This window comes from Schistocerca serialis, chromosome 9, assembly GCF_023864345.2.
Source record: "Schistocerca serialis cubense isolate TAMUIC-IGC-003099 chromosome 9, iqSchSeri2.2, whole genome shotgun sequence".
NCBI lineage: Eukaryota > Metazoa > Arthropoda > Insecta > Orthoptera > Acrididae > Schistocerca > Schistocerca serialis.
The window spans coordinates 348001815-348019541 of NC_064646.1; the positions used below are offsets into that span (position 1 = coordinate 348001815).

The 17727-nt window shown below is 45.9% G+C and overlaps 1 pseudogene; it reads left to right on the plus strand.

Annotated features, from left to right (window-relative positions):
* The first annotated feature begins 1117 nt into the window (after positions 1-1117).
* On the plus strand, positions 1118-1235 carry LOC126420302 (5S ribosomal RNA; annotated as a pseudogene).
* Positions 1236-17727: the final 16492 nt, after the last annotated feature.

Below are 17727 nucleotides of genomic sequence, written 5' to 3' on the forward strand. Positions count from 1 at the left end.
GGTCGACTGCACTTGGAATTTTTTTCTACGGCTGAAAGTACACTTGTTACAACGTCTTTATGCTTCAAATGACTGCATGTTGTATTTATAAGGGAAACCTTGGCAGTATACGCACAGATATCGCCTGTATCTACTCCTACATCTACACGATTAATCTGCAATTGCGTTGCCACGGGTCTTGCGGCTCCCCCCGCCGGAGGTTCGAGTCCTCCCTTAGGCATGGGTGTTTATGTGTTGTCCTTAGCCTAAGTTACTTTAAGCAGTGTGTGAGCCTAGGGACCGATGACCTCAGCAGTTTGGTCCCATAGGAATTTACCACAAATTTAGAACAAAAAGAAAAGAAGAACAAATTCTACCACCACTCTGCAATTCACAGTTAAGTTTTTGGCCAAGGGTTAATACAAACACGCTCATACTATTTTTCGACCGTTCCACTCTCGAGTAGCACGTGTGAAAAATGAGCACCTATATCCCTCCGTGCGAATGATGATTTCTATTATTTTATTACTATGATCATTTTGCCTGTGTAGACGGGAGTTAGAAAAATACACACACACACACACAAAAGACGCACCGGGAAGGATTTATACGAATGTGATGGAAACTGGTAGATGTGATGTGCAGACAGACAAACGATTACAATTTCAGAAAAAATGGACGTTTTATTCACGAGAGAGAGCTGCAAAAATTGAGCAAGTCAGTAAGCGCTGGTCTATCTCTGGCCATTATGCAAGCAGTTGTTCGGCCTGGCACTGACTGATACAGTTGTTGCACGTCATTCTGAGGGACACCGTGCCAAATTCTGTCCAACTGGCGCGTTATATTGTCAAAATCCCGAGCTGGTTGGAGGGCAGAGCCAATAAGGCTCCAAACATTCTCAATTGGGGAGAGATCCGGGAACTTGAAGGCCAAGGTAGGGTTTGGCAAGCACAATGACAAGCACTAGAACCTCTCGCCCTGTGCAGGAGGGTATTATCTTGCTAAAATGTAAGACAGATTGGCTTACCATGAAGGGCAACAAATTGGGGCTACGTACTGCTGTGATGTACGGGTCCCGCGGACGACAACCAACGGGGTCCTGTTATGAAATGAAATGATACCCCAGACCATCTGTCCCGGCAACGGCCTTGCCGCAGTGGATACACCGGTTCCCGTGAGATCACCGAAGTTAAGCGCTGTCGGGCGTGGTCGGCACTTGGATGGGTGACCATCCAGGCCTCCATGCGCTGTTGCCATTTTTCGGAGTTCACGTAGCCTCGTGATGCCATTTGAGGAGCTACTCGACCGAATAGTAGCGGCTTCGGTTTAGAATATCATCATAATGACCAGGAGAGCGGTGTGCTGACCCCACGCCCCTCCTATCCGCATCCTCTACTGAGGATGGCACGGCGGTCGGATGGTCCCCGTAGGGCAATCGTGGCCTGAAGACGGAGTTTTTTTTCTTTTTTTGTGTCCTGTTGACAGTGAGGTTGGTATCCCATCGCTGACAGGGGCATCTCGACACATCTTCGCTGTCCACCAGAGCTCAGTTTAAAGCGCAACTCATTTCTGAAGATAACTCTACTCCATTTAATAAGATACCAGGTCAAATGTGCCCGACACCACTACAAAAGCGCTTATTTGTATACAGACGTCAACGGTAGTCGGCGCAAGGGGCGCCGTGAGCTCGGCCCCTTTTGTGGGCCGCCCATTAATAGTCCTTGTGGTCACTGAAGCATCAGTTGCACTTACTGGTGATTTCTGATTACCTCTGACGAATCCTTTGTCCTCCTCTGTCGCCTCTGTAGATCGACCTCTTCCTTCCTGACACTGTGTTCGGCCAGAGTTCATCTATTACTCCGAATAATGGCATCGCTCCTATTCAAGTATCGTGTGATTTGCCGATTTTACCAATTGGATTGTTTGAGCCAAACTAAATGTCCTATATCAAATGCTGACATCTTCGTATATTGCTCACGAGTCCGTCTGCGAAGTCCAACTGAGTACACGGAATGAATTTCGAAAATACTTTCCGCCATGGTATCGACATACACTGTGTGATCAAAAGTATCCGGACACCCCTAAACACATACGTTTTTCATATTAGGTGTATTGTGCTGCCACCTACTGTCAGGTACTGCATATTAGCGACTTCAGTAGTCATTAGAAATCGTGAAGAGCAGAATTGGGCGCTCCGCGGAACTCACGGACTTCGAACGTGGTCAGGTGATTGGGTGTCACATGTGTCATACGTCTGTAGCAAGATTTCCACACTCCTAAACATCCATAGGTCCACAGTTTACGATGTGAAAGTGAAGCGGAAACGTGAAGGGACACGTACAGCACAAAAGCGTACAGGCCGACCTCGTCCGTTGACAGACAGAGACCGCCGACAATTGAAAGGGTCGTAATGCGTAATAGGCAGGCATCTATCCAGACCATCACACAGGAATTCCAAATTGCATCATGATCCACTGCAAATACTATGACAGTTAGGCAGCAGGTGGGAAAACTTGGATTTCAAGGGCGAGCGGCTGCTCATGAGCCACACATCACGTCGGTAAATGCTAAACGACGCCTCGCTTGGTGTAAGGAGCGTAAACATCGGACGATTGAACAGTGGAAAAACGTTGTGTGCAGTGACGAATCACGCTATACAATGTGGCGATCCGATGGCAGGGTGTGGGTATGGCAAATGCCCGGTGAACGTCATCTGCCAGCGTGTGCAGTCCCAACAGTAAAATTCGGAGGCGGTGGTGTTATGGTGTGGTCGTGTTTTGTTATTTTGCGTGGCACTATCACAGCACAGCGCCTTCTTGCTTCACACTGTTGAAGAGCAATTCGGGGCTGGCGATTGCATCTTTCAACACGATCGAGCACCTGTTCATAATGCGCGGCCTGTGGCGGAGGGGTTACACGACAGTAACATGCCTGTAATGGACTGGCCTGCACAGAGTTCTGACCTGAATCCTGTAGAACGCCTTTGGAATGGCGACTTCGTGCCAGGCCGCACCGATCGACATCGATACCTCTCCTCAGTGCAGCACTCCATGAAGAATGGGCTGCCATTCCCAGAGAAACCTTCTAGCACGTGATTAAACGTATGCCTGCGAGAGTGGAGGCTGTCATCGAGGCTAAGGGTGGGCCAACACCATATTGAATTCCAGCGTTACCAATGGAGGGTGCCACGAACTTGTAAGTCATTTTCAGCCAGGTGTCCGGATACTTTTAATCACACAGTGTATCCTGTTTTTAACATACTTGTCAGCTGCGCGTTGAAATTGCGCTACAGTGTCACACATTCATCAATCGGCCGCCAATGTTTACAATTTTGGATTTTCTGTTGACACCTGTATGAATATCAAATTGTGAAAAAATTGCGTAACACCTTCGTGGAGTCTCGCTTTTTTCTTCTCTTTGAGTTTATTTTTTGATTCGGAGGAGGAATTCTGTGATTTAAATGGCCGCGCCGAAATGGCTGCCACTGCCATTTGCTTAGATATCCGTGAAACTCTCTTCTTCAGTATCGTGTACAGAATTTTAACGTAAATTTTCTAGTATTAATGTGTAGAACCTCTCAGTTTAATTGTTTTCGATCAATTGCCACTTTTCGCACGATGCAGATATCTTGTCTAAATCATTTTGCAAATCGTTTGTGTGTACTGAGCGGTGCACTTTGACAAGACACACTGTAACCAGATTTTTATGTCTCGACATCATCGATCACTTGTTACTGATGATGGTGATGCTTATTGGTTTAAAGGAGCTAATTAATCATCTGCTCCTCGACTCACAGGAAAATAAAGTAAAAAGCCATGAAACGAGAAAAGGACAATTGTTGTCTCCAGGGTCTGGGGCCATGTCATCGTGGTTGAAAATGTACGCGACAGTAGCTTTAGCCAGATAGTCAAAATTGAGATCAAACCCAGGATGCTAAAACTGAACCTGGTCACTCTAGGATACACCAGGAAGGGTCATCACAGTCAGTACAACTAAAGTGGGTCGAAATACTAAAATTGGGTGAGAAAATGTGGACCACTAGAGAGCTGTTAAGTAAATCGTAAGATAAATATAAAAGACATACACAAAAATTTCAAAATTCACGGCGACAGTACGGAAGGGGAAAATTGGTTGAGGTCACTCCGTGTACATATCGCAGCGAGAGGTACTCCCACTCCCCCCTTCTCCCCCCCCCCCCCCCTTACCACGACTCCTGACACCGAACGTGGAGGTACCGGGTGGTTATAATTAAAGTGCAGCAATTCACAGAGGTCCAGTATGGGTGAAACTGTCATTTGGCAGCGAAACTAGGTACATATTCTAATGCGTTAATGCAGAATCAACTTACGCTGGAAACAAAATTAGTTCCAATTTTGGCCGCCATATCCAAATTTGGTGCTGTGGATGCAAGACGTATAGAAGTGTTCCATATGTAGTGAATTAGTAACGGGACGTAGGCAGAAAGGATGAAACAAATGAAAAAGGCATGATATTGATTTTTTTTATTAACTGTCGCTTGCACAATTTGTTCAGTATGAGCACCCGAGACGTCGACGAGATGCTGCATCCGTTAAACGACGTAATCAACAGCTGCTCGCACCAGTTCCATTGCAATCTCAGCAACTTATTCCTCTATATGGCCTTCAGATCAGATAGAGACAGAATGTGTCCCTGGTTCAAATGGTTCAAATGGCTCTGAGCACTATGGGACTCAACTGCTGAGGTCATTAGTCCCCTAGAACTTAGAACTAGTTAAACCTAACTAACCTAAGGACATCACACACATCCATGCCCGAGGCAGGATTCGAACCTGCGACCGTAGCGGTCTCGCGGATCCAGACGGCAGCGCCAGAACCGCGCGGCCACTTCGGCCGGCAATGTGTCCCTGGTAAATAGGTTGTTTTAGATACCACCAGAGGTAAAAGTCACATGGATTCAGATCAGGTGATCTTGCAGAACATGCATCTGAAGAACCTCTGTAGATAACACGTTCGTATAAGGTTTCATTAAGCAGATCTTTCACTGGACGAGCGACCCGAGATGTAGCTCCATCTTGCACGAAAACAGTGGTTTTCACGAAGTTGCGCTCTTCCAAAGTAGAAATCGCTCCCTGTACACGGAGGTCTCGATAACGTGGAGATGTCACGGTACACCTGACACGCCCTCTGGGTGTATTCTTGACAAATAAGAACGGACCAGAAATAAAGGTGCTTCTGTACCCGCACCATGCAGTTACACATATGGCGGGTCCAATGGCTCTTCGTAGACAACACGCCGTTTAACAGTGCCCCAAATTCGGGAATTATCTGTGTTCACTGCAACCTGTAAGGTAAAATACGCCTCTTCACTTCATAGAATATTACCCGGCCACATGACGTCAATATCGATCCGTGCCAGAAAGTAAAGAGCAAATTCTGAACTTTGCTGCGGATCATGAAGTTTCAGTTACCGCACCATCTGGTTCTTCTACGGGTACCAGTGTAAAAGAGAATGCAAACCTGTCCGTACCTTTGACCATGGGATGAAGTGTTCTCGTGTCACTGCAGGAGCACTAGCATTGTCCGGGGCACGTGCTGCATGGTCAGTCATAGCAACAGCCACGTCGTCAATAACTTCTTCCGGTGGTAGGTCGCCTTCCTCTTCCAGGTGCCTCACCAAGCCCACCCGTCTTTTCGAATTTCATTATCAACCTCCTTAAACCATTTAATGACACCAGGCATCTCCTCAGATCTTTCAGGCGGCGAAACTCTCTCGGTGCGGCACAGTAACTGCTGCTGTTCACATAAATCAGTTTCGCTAACTCTTTTCGAAAGATATGCTATTCACTTACGTTATGTCTTGTCAAACGACAGCATAGATACCGTACTGAAATACATTACCGGCCATTAAAATTGCTACAACACGAAGATGACGTCCTACAGACGCGAAATTTAACCGACAGCAAGAAGATGCTGTGATGTGCAAATGATTAGCTTTTCAGGCATTCACACAAGGTTGGCGCCGGTGGCGACACCTACAACGTGCTGACATGAGGAAAGTTTCCAGCCGATTTCTCATACACAAACAGCAGTTGACCGGCGTTGCCTGGTTAAACGTTGTTGTGATGCCTCGTGTAAGGAACAGAAATGCGTACCATCACGTTTCCGACTTTGATAAAGGTCGGATTGTAGCCTATCGGATTGCGGTTTATCGTATCGCGACATTGTTGCTTGCTTTGGTCGAGATCCAATGACTGTTAGCAGAATATGGAATCGGTGGGTTCAGGAGGGTAATACGGAACGCCGTGCTGGATCCCAACGGCCTCGTATCACTAGCAGTCGAGATGACAGGCATCTTATCCGAATGGCTGTAACGGATCGTGCAGCCACGTCTCGATTCCTGAGTCAACAGATGGGGACGTTTGCAAGACAACAACCATCTGCACGAACAGTTCGACGACGTTTGCAACAGCATGGACTATCAGCTCGGAGACCACGGCTGCGGTTACCCTTGACGCTGCATCACAGACTGGAGCGCCTGCGATGGTGTACTCAACGACGAACCTGGGTGCACGAATGGCAAGAGGTCATTTTTTTCTAATGAATCCAGGTTCTGTTTACAGCATCATCATGGTCGCATCCGTGTTTGGCGACATCGCGGTGAACGCACATTGGAACCGTGTATTCGTCATCCCCATACTGGCGTATCACCCAGTGTGATGATTACACGTCTCGGTCACCTATTGTTCGCATTGACGGCACTTTGAACAATGGACGTTACATTTCAGATGTGTTACGACCCGTGGTTCTATCTTTCATTCGATCCCTGTGAAACCCTACATTTCAGCAGGATAATGCACGACCGCATGTTGCAGGTCCTGTACCGGCCTTTCTGGATACAGAAAATGTTCGACTGCTGCCCTGGCCAGCACATTCTCCATATGTCTCACCAACTGAAAACGTCTGGTCAATGGTGGCCGAGCTACTGGCTCGTCACAATACGCCAGTCACTACTCTTGATGAACTATGGTATCGTGTTGAAGCTGCGTGGGCAGCTGTACCTGTACACGCCATCCAAGCTTTGTTTGACTCAATTCCCAGCCATATCAAGGCCGTTATTACGGCCAGAGGTGGTTGTTCTGGGTACTGATTTCTGAGGATGTATGCACCCAAATTTCGTGAAAATGTAATCATATGTCAGTTCTAGTATAATATATTCGTCCAATGAAGACCCGTTTACCATCTGCATTTCTTCTTGGTGTAGCAATTTTAATGGCCAGTAGTGTACAAGCACCATGCAGCGCCTGATTTGCACGTGGTGACCATAATTTGAACTAATTTTTTTTCCAGTGTAAATCGGTTCTGCATTAACGCATTTGCGTATCTACCAAGTTCCGCTGCCATACGATTGTTAAAGCCCGCACTGAGCTTCCGTAAGTAGAGGCACTTTAATTAAAACCACTCAGAACACTTAAGTTCGTTATAAAATTCTGTTTCAATCAGGAAACGTAGGATTTTGGTAGCTGCTGACCGATGACATCGAAACGCCTCAAAAGGAAACTGTAAAATAAATAACTGCCATGAGAACAAAACTTCGTGTGTTAAAAGTGCTGAAAATGACCGCTGAGTTCTTACTGATTGTATATCCCGTGTTGTGTATATACTAGGTCGTTTATCCAACGAATCACACCCCCGAGGCCTTTGAAAACAGTGCAACCCATCGTAACAGCGCCTCCCCCCCTCCCGGTCTCTTCGTCACGCAGCAGTAAGAGTGGCAAAACTGTGCCGCGCACGGCCTCACGTGCTGGGGTGACGAGCAGCGCGTAAAATGGAACATCGTAAATACTGACGGCGGCGTGTGTGTGTCGGCCGCGGCTGAAGCGAAGAAGAGACGAGGAGAGCTTATGACGGCCACTCCTCTGCGCGGCCGCCGCCGTGGACGCGAGCGCAGAGATTTATGGGAGGGGCCAAAAACGCCGGGCGACTCGCCTCCAGGGCGTCACGCGCCGCCAATGATGTACGGCACGGCGGCCCGGCGAGTCCGCGGCGCCAGGGTGCGCTCTGGAGGCGCTGCGGCAACTGCCGGAGTAGTCGGCGGCAACAGCTGGCTGCTGTGCACTCTGGAGTGTGTCACTCTGGACTACGACTGTCGATATTTTTAAAAATATCGGAAACACTATATATCGATATTTAAAAGATATCGTTATCGGCGACCAACGCTTCGAAACATAATTGATATATCGAAGGAAGAAGTTTTGACGCATCAGTATACAGGGTGATCCATAGATAGTGACCGGGCCAAATATGCATCAAACGAAAAAACTACAAAGAACGAAACTCGTCTAGCTTGAAGGGGGAAACCAGATGGCGCCATGGTTGGCCCGCTAGATGGCGCTGCCATAGGTCAAACGGATATCAACTGCGTTTTTTTGAAACAGGAACCCACATTTTTATTACATATTCGTGTAGTATGTAAAGAAATATGAATGTTTTAGTTGGACCACTTCTTTCGTTTTGTGATAGATGGCGCTGTAATAGTCACAAATATGGCTCACAATTTTAGACGAACAGTTGGTAACAGGTAGGTTTTTTTACATTAAAGCACAGAACGTGGGTATGTCTCAACATTTTATTTCGGTTGTTCCAATGTGACACATGTAACTTTGTCGACTTATCATTTCTGAGAACGCATGCTATTACAGCGTGATTACCTGTAAATACCACATTAATGCAATAAATGCTCAAAATGATGTCCGTCAACCTCAATGCATTTGGCAATACGTGTAACGACATTCCTCTCAACAGCGAGTAGTTCGCCTTCCGTAATGTTCGCACATGCATTGACAATGCGCTGTTACCAACTGTTCGTCTAAAATTGTGAGCCATTTGTTTGTGACTATTGCAGCGCCATCCATCACAAAGCGAAAAAAGTGGTCCAACTAAAACATTCATATTTCTTTACGTACTACACTAATATGTAATAAAAATGGGCGTTCGTATTTTAAAAAAACGCTGTTGATATCCGTTTGACCTATGGCAGCGCCCACTAGCGGGCCAACCATAGCGCCATTGCTTTCCCCATTCATGCTAGACAAGTTTCGTTCTTTGTAGTGTTTTCGTTTGACGCTTATTTCTTGAGATATTTGGCCCGGTCACGATCAGTGGACCACACTGTGTGAAAATATCGTCTGAACATTGTAAATATACTGCCGGTTTTAGACCTGTATATTTAACTATTGATATATAATGGAATAGAAGGAGTTGTCCAAAAGAAATAATTTTAAGCTAGATGTAAAACTTCATCTGCTACCTGCCACACGCTTTATGTTGTTGGGCAAATGATCAAAGATTTTTGTCGCTGGATAGTGTACTCACTTTTGAGCAACTGACAGCTCAAATAACGGATAGGAAAGGTCATTTTTCCCTCTAGTGTTGTACGTATGAACATCACTGTTCTTCGCGAATTGAGATGGATTATTTATAACGAATTTCATTAGCGAATGCAGTTAAAATACCTAACTCCTTGAATAGGTGCCTACATGTGGTGAGTTACCCCAGAAAACTATTCCATAAGACATTATTGAGTGGAAATATGCAAAGTACGTTAGGAGGCTGATCTGTTTATCACCAAGATTAGCGATTATACGAAGAGCGAAAGAAGCTGAACTTAATTGTTTGAGAAGCTCACTAGTATGCTTCTTCCAGTTCAAGTTGTCATGCATGTGAACACCCAAAAATTTGGAGACATCTACCCTGTTAACTGAATCCTGTTCATATGCTACATCAATTGTCGGTATAACTCTATTCGGTGTACAGAACTGGATATAGTGAGTTTTTTCAAAATTAAGGGAGAGTACATTTTCTCAGAACCACTAAATAATTCTTTGAAAGACGTCCTCAACAATATCTTCAGCTGCTTTTTTTGGAATCGGGTTTATTATAACACTTGTGTCATCTGCAAAAAGTACTAGCTCTGCTTGCTGAACGTTAAGTGAGAGTTCATTCACATGAATAAGGAACAGCAGAGAACCCAAAATTGAAAACTAGTTAGACTCCTTCACACAATGAAAGTAAAATTTTATTCAACTACAGTTTCAAAGGAACATTTTCAAATATGTACCGAAAACCGCGAAAGTAATATAAAATAAAAATGTCAGAGTTCGATATTACCGTTTCAGTATCGATATATCGCGGACGAAATGTCGTCCATTTTAACTGATCTTTACTGAAAGAAATATCGATATTTTAGACCCCTAGTTAGACACCCCTCACATAATGAAAGTAAAATTATATTCAACTACAGTTTCAAAAACACAGTTTCAAATATTTACCGATAACCGCGAAAATAATATAAAATAAAAATGTTAGCGTTCGGTATTACTGTTTCAGTATCGATAGATCGTGGACAAAATATCGTCCATTTAAACTGATGTTAACTGGAAGAAATATCGATATTTTATAAACAGCTCTAGTCTTGACACAACCAGGCTCCTGAAAAAGCAGCAGCAGCAGCAGCAGCAGCAGTAGCAGTAGTAAGCTCACCTACCAAAAAATTAGTGTTCCAGGGGCGCAGGCTTACTTAGCGCAACGATGGAGTCACGTGCTCAACTGCTCGGTACTGCCTCTACGTGAGCATAAGGCAGTAGCGATCAGTGGAGTAGACTGAGAAAAAAAACCGGAACACCAAAAAATAATTGATGTACAGTAATAAAATCTCGGGGACTACATTTGTCTAGGCAACATATCTAAGTGATTAACATTGCAACATCACAGGTTAATGCAGACGCGAGATAAGCTATCACAAATCTGAAATGCTGGTACATTAATGACCGGCGTAACCGCGAGAGTGTTCAATGCAACCGTGCAGACGTGCATGAATGATGTTGTACATGTGCCGGATGTCAGTTTTTGGGATGGAGTTCCATGCCTGTTGGTCGGTCAACAAGGGACGCTGGAGTTGTCGTTCGAAGATGTACCATATGTGCTCAGTTGTAGACATATCTGGTGATCGAGCAGGCAAAGGCGACTTGTTGACACTCGGCATAACATGTTGAGTTACAACAGCGGTACGCGGGCGAGCGTTATCCTGTTGCAAAACACCATCTGGAATGCTGTTCATTAATGGAAGGAGACCAGCTCGAATCACCACACTGGCATACAAATTGCAGTCAGGCGAAATCACACTCAGGACCATAACCTCAAGTGCAGAAAAAAAATTGGAAATTTGTGGTAAGGTCTTATGGGACCAAACTGCTGAGGTCATCGGTCCCTAAGCTTACACACTACTTAATCTCACTTAAACTAACTTACGCTAAGGACAACTCACACACTCATGCCCGAGGGAGGCCTCGAACCTCCGACGGGGTAAGCCACGCGAACAGTGACAAGACGCCCTAGACCGCAAGGCTACTCCGCGCGGCTCATGTGTAGGTCCAGTGTGTACAGCACGTAGACAGGTTCATTGCAGGATCTCAACTGGTCTCCTTCTAACCAACACATCGCCATTATTGGCACCAAGGAAGAACTAGCTTTCATCAGAAAACACAACAGACCTTCATCCTGCCCTCCAATGGCCTCTCGCTTGACATCACGGAAGTCACAAATGGCGGTGGTTTGGAATTAATGGAACGCATGCTACAGGACTTCTCACTCGGAGATGTCCTTGAAGTAACAAGAAACACTCGTTCGGCTTATACTTGAGTATTGCTCATCAGTGTGGGATCCGTACCAGGTCGGGTTGACAGAGGAGATAGAGAAGATCCAAAGAAGAGCGGCGCGTTTCGTCACAGGGTTATTTGGTAAGCGTGATAGCGTTACGGAGATGTTAAGCAAACTCAAGTGGCAGGCTCTTCAAGAGAAGCGCTCTGCATCGCGGTGTAGCTTGCTGTCCAGGTTTCGAGAGGGTGCGTTTCTGGATGAGGTATCGAATATATTGCTTCCCCCTACTTATACATCCCGAGGAGATCATGAATGTAAAATTAGAGAGATTCGAGCGCGCACGGAAGCTTTCTGGCAGCCATTCTTCCCGGGAACCATACGCGACTGGAACAGGAAAGGGACGTAGTGACAGTGGCACGTAAAGTGCCCTCCGCCACACACCTTTGGGTAGTTTGCGGAATATAAATGTAGATGTAGATGTAGAAAAGAGTTCGTAGTGGTGCTCAAATTGCTGCTGCATATGCAGTGTGATAAGCCAGAACCTTACGCCAAACACGATGGTCTTCCCTCTCAAAAGTGCCACGTGGCTATCTGCTGCCCGGTATTCTTTCGATCGTACTGTCCCTTGACTACTGCTGCCAGCAATCATATACAGTAAACACATTTCTGCCATGTCTTTCTACAGGCATCGCACAAGAAACATTCAATGTCTTGTAGCCATATTACACGACATCGTTCAAACTCAGTGAGGTGTTGAAAATGGCGTCTTTGTCCCCTTAAACAACAGCCAGGGTCAATACTTCTAACATACAGGTACTGGTTTCTGTAATTATGCCTCCGGCTGGTTTCTTTTTGAACGCTCCTTGTATTATACTTGCCTGATTATAGACACACAACTCGGGCATGGATGTGTGTGATGTCCTTAGGTTAGTTAGGTTTAAGTAGTTCTAAGTTCTAGGGGACTGGTGACCACAGAAGTTAAGTCCCATAGTGCTCAGAGCCATTTGAACCATATAGGCACACAAATAACCCTTGCAAATAACCCTTGATGAAATCGGGGTGAAGCTGACCATCTTTGCTCGAGGGGTTCTTGTATGAATAATCACTCTTGAACGCGACAAGAAAGTGACCTAATGAACGCAGCAACAATGTGACACAGTGGAGGCAACGACAGCAGTCTATAACAGACTAGTGGTGGAGTGAGGAAGACACTGTTGCAAGTGTCTGCATTTGTCACATAGGTAGCAGTTCTATTCGTTGCAGCATATAGTTAAGAGGGTAAGAGTTGTCAGAGTGAAAATGTCGCGTGGGAGCAAGTGTAATCCGGGTTAATTGAAGAGATATAGACTCAATGGTTTTGGAACTTTAAAAATTTTAAATGGAAAAATTAGCATTAACAAGACTAGCCAGCCTAGGGTATAAAATTCCTAAAGCAACTATAATAAACAGTATTCATGGCCTTCATGGTAAAATACAAGATGGGTCGCCAGCTTCTAGTGCTAAAGAAGAAGAGACTGCGTTCTTTCGGAAACTGAAAAATATAATCTGTGGTCGCACTTTTTTTGGACTTAAGACTATCTTTGTATGTTACTATGAAATTCGTATTAAAATGTAATTATTATGCTAATTTATTTACCAATTATTGGTAAAGTTTCAGAATAATTAAACTTTCCCTAAAGTGATAAACAGTCCACAATTGAAACTTCCTGGCAGATTAAAACTGTGTGCGGGACAGAGACTCGAACTCGGGACCTTTGCCTTTCGCAGGCAAGAGCTCTACCATCTGAGCTACCCAAGCACGACTCACGCCCCGTCCTCACAGCCTTACTTCCGCCAGTACCTCGTCTCCTACCTTCCAAACTTCACAGGAGCTCTCCTGCGAACCTTGCAGAACTAGGACTCCTGGAAGAAAGGAAATTGCGAAAACATAGCTTAGCCACAGCCTGGTGGATGTTTCCAGAATGAGATTTTCACTCTGCAGCGGAGTGTGCGCTGAAATGAAACTTCCTGGCAGATTAAAACTGTGTGCCGGACCGAGACTAGAACTCGGGACCTTTGCCATTCGCGGGCAAGTGCTCTATCATCTTTTTTTTATCGGTATTGTTCGTTGCGTTTGGTCGGGGCGGACGTCACAAGACATCCTTTCAAGTTGATCGTTGATTCCTTTACTCAGTTTTTTTTATTACAGACGGCGCACAGCCCTCTGACCGAACACGCTGAGCTACCGTGCCGGCTCCATCTGAGCTACCCAAGCACGACTCACGCCCCGTCCTCACAGCTTTACTTCCGCCAGTACCTCGTTTCCTACTTTCCAATTACAGTTATCACATAAAAGATAATCGGACGATTTCACCCATAGGTCAGCTTACACAGAATATATATTTTATTACTGCGGTCATAGCTCTGAAACAAAAACCAATACATTAATTTTATTGGTTACAGAAATTTTTGAATTTTAAATCCAAATCCGCATCTTCGCTTTGTTTGAAGGTATTCACGAAGTTCGTATTCGACCTAACGATTTTGCTCAGTCTATCGTGCGAAACTCGATCCTTCATGCTAATTTACATTCCAAACGTCCACTTTGCCGTACGTGATAATGGAAACTGCAGTCGGCGTCTACTTTTCTATCTGCTAATCGATACGAGCTGATTCATCGTCGCTTCCCCTCCTCCCCCCTCGTTTGTTGTGACAGTACCTTTGGCAGAGCGAAAAAATAAACAGATTAAAATTATAAACAGGTGGCGAGGGCAGGCGAGGCTCGGAGCGACAGCTCGCGCGCATGCCGGCAGCTGGTGGGCTGCAGGTGAGTGATGAATGGCGACGAAGCGGCGGCAGTCCGCCGGCCGGCTCCCTGATTGGTCGTTGCGGCCGGCCGTAATTGCGGGCTTTGTGGAAACGGACGCCGTCCCCCGGGTCCACGCGCTGCTCTTCTCTGGTCAGCTAACGATCGGCGCTGCTTCCACGCTTCGCGGCTCCCACTGTCGCACACCGCATCAGCCCAAATGAGCTACCGGATTCGTCCCAGGTGGCCAAGCTCACCAGCAGTAGCAGCACTGCCCCAGTCTAGCCGAACTATCATTAGATTAGGCAAACTTTTCGTTCCAACCATCTACAAAAAAAATGTTCAAATGTGTGTGAAGTCTTATGGTACCTAACTGCTAAGGTCATCAGTCCCTAAGCTTACACACTACTTAACCTAAATTATCCTAAGGACAAACACACACACCCATGCCCGAGGGAGGACTCGAAACTCCGCCCGGACCAGCCGCACAGTCCATGACTGCAGCGCCTGAGACCGCTCGGCTAATCCCGCGCGGCTACATCTATAGTATGTAGAATATTGTCGATAACAAAGATGCACTACTGGCCATTAAAATTGCTACACCAAGAAGAAATGCAGATAATAAACGGGTATTCATTGGACAAATATATTATACGAGAACTGACATGTGATTACGTTTTCACGTAGTTTGGATGCATAGATCCTGAGAAATCAGTACCCAGAACAACCACCTCTGGCCGTAATAATGGCCTTGATACCCCTGGGCGTTGAGTCAAACGGAGCTTGTATGGTGTGTACAGGTACAGTTGCCCATGCAGCTTCAACACGATACCACAGTTCATCAAGAGTAGTGACTGGCGTATTGTAACGAGCCAGTTCTTGGCCACCATTGACCAGACGTTTTCAGTTGGTGAGAGATCGAAGAATGTGCTGGCCAGGGCAACAGTCTAAGATTTTCTGTATCCAGAAAGGCCCGTACAGGACCTGCAACATGCGGTCGTTCATTATCCTGCTGAAATGTAGGGTTTCGCAGGGATCGAATGAAGGGTAGAGCCACGGGTCGTAACACATCTGAAATGTAACGTCCACTGTTCAAAGTGCCGTCAATGCGAACAAGAGATGACCAAGACGTGTCACCAATGGCACCCCATACCATCACGCCGGGTGATACGCCAGTATGGCGATGACGAATAAACGCTTTCAGTGTGCGTTCACTGCGATGTCGCCAAACACAATTGCGATCATCATGTAAACAGAACCTGGTTTCATCCAAAAAATGATGTTTTGCCATTCGTGCGCCCAGGTTCGTCGTTGAGTACACCATCGCAGGCACTCCTGTCTGTGATGCAGCGTCAAGGGTAACCGCAGCCACGGTCTCCGAGCTGATAGTCCATACTGCTGCAAACGTCGTCGAACTGTTGGTGCAGATGTTTGTTGTCTTGCAAACGTCCCCATCTGTTGACCGAGACGTGGCTGCACGATCCGTTGCAGCCATGCGGATAAGATGCCTGCCATCTCGACTGCTAGTGATACGGGGCCGTTGGGATCCAGCACGGCGTTCCGTATTACCTTCCTTAACCCACCGATTCCATATTCTGCTAACAGTCATTGGATCTCGACCAACGCGAGCAGCAATGTCACGATACGATAAACCGCAATCGCTATAGGCTACAATCCGACCTTTATCAAAGTTGGAAACGTGACGGTACGCATTTCTCCTCCTTACAAGAGGCATCACAACAACGTTTCACCAGGCAACGCCGGTCAACTGCTGTTTGTGTATGAGAAATCGGTTAGAAACTTTCCTCATGCCAGCACGTTGTAGGTGTCGCCACCGGCGCCAACCTTGTGTGAATACTCTGAAAAGCTAATTATTTGCATAGCACAGCATCTTCTTCCTGTTGGTTAAACTTCGCGTCTGTAGCACGTCATCTTCGTGGTGTAGCAATTTTAATGGCCAGTAGTGTAAATAAACTTTTCGTTCCATACATCTACAGTATGTAGAATATCGCGGAAAACAAAGATACATAGCCGCGAGGAGTGGCCGCGTGGTTGGAGGCGCAATGTCACGCATTGCGTGGCCCCTCCCACCGGGCATGGGTGTGTGTGTTGTTAGTCTTAGTCTTAGTCTTAGTTTAATTAGCATGTAAGTGTAGGGACCGATGACCTCAGCAGTTTGGTCCCTTAGGAATTCACACACATTTCAACATTTTTGAACAGAGATACATAATAAATTCACTGTGTGATCACAAGTACCCTGACACCCCTATGTAACCCGAAATTGGCCAGAAAATGTCACGAGACGCGGACCCTCTCTACATCTACATCTACATCCATACACCGCAAGCCACCTGACGGTGTGTGGCGGAGGGTACCTTGAGTACCTCTATCGGTTCTCCCTTCTATTCCAGTCTCGTATTGTTCGTGGAAAGAAGGATTGTCGGTATGCCTCTGTGTGGGCTCTAATCTCTCTGATTTTATCCTCATGGTCTCTTCGCGAGATATACGTAGGAGGGAGCAATATACTGCTTTATTCCTCGGTGAAGATATGTTCTCGAAACTTCAACAAAAGCCCGTACCGAGCTACTAAGCGTCTCTCTTGCAGAGTCTTCTGCTGGAGTTTATCTATCATCTCCGTAACGCTATCGCAATTACTAAATGATCCTGTAACGAAGCGTGCTGCTTTCCGTTGGATCTTCTCTCTTCTATCAACCCTATCTGGTACGGATTCCACACCGGTGAGCAGTATTCAAGGAGTGGGCGAACAAGTGTACTGAAACCTAATTCGTTTGTTTCCGGACTGCATTTCCTTAGGATTCTTCCAACGAATCTCAGTCTGGCATCTGCTTTAGCGACGATTAATTTTATATGGTCATTCCATTTTAAGTCACTCCTGATGCCTACTCCCAGATAATTTACGGAATTAACTGCTTCCAGTTGCTGACCTGCTATATTGCAGATAAATGATAAGGGATCTTTCTTTCTACGTATTCGCAGCACATTACACTTGTCTACATTGAGATTCAATTGCCATTCCCTGCACCATGCGTCAATTCGCTGCAGATCCTCCTGCATTTCAGTACAATTTTCCATTGTTACAACCTCTCTATATACCACAGCATCATCCGCAAAAAGCCTCTGTGAACTTCCGATGTCATCCACAAGGTCATTTACGAATATTGTGAATAGCAACTGTCCTACAACACTCCCCTGCGGCACACGTAAAATCACTCTTACTTCGGAAGGCTTCTCTCCATTGAGAATGACAAGCTGCGTTCTGTTATCTAGGAACTCTTCAATCCAATCACACAATTGGTCTGATAGTCC